The sequence below is a fragment of the Lynx canadensis genome, chromosome A1 (genome assembly GCF_007474595.2).
Source record: "Lynx canadensis isolate LIC74 chromosome A1, mLynCan4.pri.v2, whole genome shotgun sequence".
Taxonomy (NCBI): Eukaryota; Metazoa; Chordata; class Mammalia; order Carnivora; family Felidae; genus Lynx; species Lynx canadensis.
Window position 1 is genome coordinate 169,787,464 of NC_044303.2, and position 2,287 is coordinate 169,789,750.

The following is a 2,287-nucleotide window of genomic DNA, read 5'->3' on the forward strand; positions in this document are numbered from 1 at the left end:
GATTCTTGCCATCCTAAATTTTGTATTAACTTTCAACCCCCAAATGAATCTACAATTCCAACAACTTTTTAAGGGTCTAGCTTCAGTGCCTACCTGTGAGAGGGTGTGTCTGTACCTGATAGCATGGGTTGTAATAGTGGCCCCAAGTCCTGACTCCAGTTTTCACAAGGAGCCTTTGTTTTCATTGTTTTTCTTTGAAAATGGCACAGGAAGGTGATTGGACTTTTGAGGTTTTTTGTTCATTCTTTTGTTTATTACTTAACTTCCCTCTACAGAATGAGAGAATTAAATTTGTTTGATTGGTTCAAGGATGTATCTCCAATACCTATAACTTTTGTTGAATGAATAAATAAAATAATTGTTTTGACAGCTGGAAACAGAAGGGAGATCAGTGGCCAAATTGTGGATGCTTCTTACCTTCTCTGTAGAGACTTTGCATGCACTTGGTCCACCTGACCAAACACAAGGTCTCTTCCCTTCTGGGGAGAGAAACTCCAGACAGGCTACTCCCAGAATGATGAATACCAAAGAGAGTTTGTGGTCTGAAAGCTGTGCTTGCCTTGGAAAGAGGTCATTTGGTTGAGGTCATCAGCTTCATCAAACTAAGTCATGGACCACTGAATACCATCCTGCCAGGAAGTTGGAAAGGTGTGAGTGGTATGCAAAGTGTGAAGGGCTGTTCACTGCATAGAACATCTAGGTGCTCCATGGAAATGCCCAAGAAGCTCCACGTTGTGAAATCAGCGAATTGAAGATAGATGTTTAGTGAGCTAGAGTCAGTGGAAAGTAATTTCCCAGGTCAACCAATTAGAGGCCTTTTCAATCTCCTCCTCCTTTGGCTTTCTTATTTATGTTTATTGTCTACAAAAAGATGCTATTCTCTCATTTCCCCATCTTCTTCCTCTTCTTCAGTACATGTGATATAAAGGACATTATTACATCTTATTAAAACTTCACCCAATGTTCAGACAATGCTCTATCTAAGTATTCTTCTGTGTTTGCAAGCTGCATGTTCATATAGTCATCTATAGATACCAGGTAGCCTTTGTACTCCATTCCTCACTTGAGTTTCTCCATTACTGGCTCCCCTTTAATCCACTGAGAAAAGGCCTAGGATTGAGGGACAAATTCACAGCGACTACATACAAATGCTGCGGGCCACTGGCCACCAACCTAGCTGCCATTCATCCCTCATGACTGGAACAGCTATGGCTGGATTCAAATCCTCCTTTTGCTTTCCCATTTATCTGTATTAGTAACAGTTTCTTCTTTGGACACATCAATGTTGCAAATGAAAAATATTTCACTGCTTTTTCCTATAAAATTCCAATTTTTTAAAACTACCTTGCTATTTCTAAGATGGTATTTGACAGAGAACGCCCTGTCATCACAGGGATCAGTTGCAAGAGTGATTTAGGTGGGGGCCTGAGAGCCAGGAAGGGAGAGTTTGGAGACACCATTCCACAGGTAACCTGTCTTCCCTGGGAGCTACCAATTGGCCTTCACTGCACCAGCTCAGATATTTTTGGATCCAACATTCTGTAATTCACACTTAAACAAGAGACAATGGAATGAACATCTTGAAGGTTTTAAAGAAGAATTTCTTTTGCCACCTACCATCTAAACATGACAGACCAAATCTTCTGAAGAGTTTTCAACACCCACAGCCTGGCAACTCAGAGTAGGAAAAAAACTCATGCACAATATACACTTTGAAAAGTATTTTTAGTTCTTCCATGAAGTGACATTTGATTTTACTCTACTTAAAAACATTTAACTGTCAGCAATGGCTCATGTCTGCTAAATTCTGTAATTCCTGTGAACAACTTGCTTAGTTCTTCCAGACAATGGACAGCTTCATCCTAATTTGTTTGCCCAAGTTGTGGCAATTTGGTGTGGTTGTGAAACAATGGAAGTTTACCAAGGGAAGTGGTAGCATCTGCTCTCCGAGGACAAACAAGAGTCCAAGTCCTAATCTAGAATGGGATACATTTAGATCTACCCAAGTTGGTATATATGAGATATATTAGTGTCTTTGGGGGAAAAGTGGCAGATCCAAAGTGGGTAATTTGAGAGCAGTTTTAAAAATGGATTACTTAATAATGGTGTGGCAGAATTTGGGGAGCTAGTGAGGAAATTCCCAGGGCTAGAAACAGCAGGGAGTCACCACCCCTAGGCCCTAGATGGATGGAACAGTTTAGAAGCTCAGAAAGAGTAGCAATATAAAAAGAACTTCCTAGTCCAGACCTCACTCTCTTGCCCATCTTCCAGTTTCCTGCGACTGCCT

The 2,287-nt window shown here is 40.8% G+C and overlaps 1 pseudogene; it reads right to left on the minus strand.

Annotated features, from left to right (window-relative positions):
• Positions 1-874: 874 nt before the first annotated feature.
• On the minus strand, positions 875-1,184 carry LOC115520424 (annotated as a pseudogene).
• Between the last annotated feature and the right edge of the window lie 1,103 nt (positions 1,185-2,287).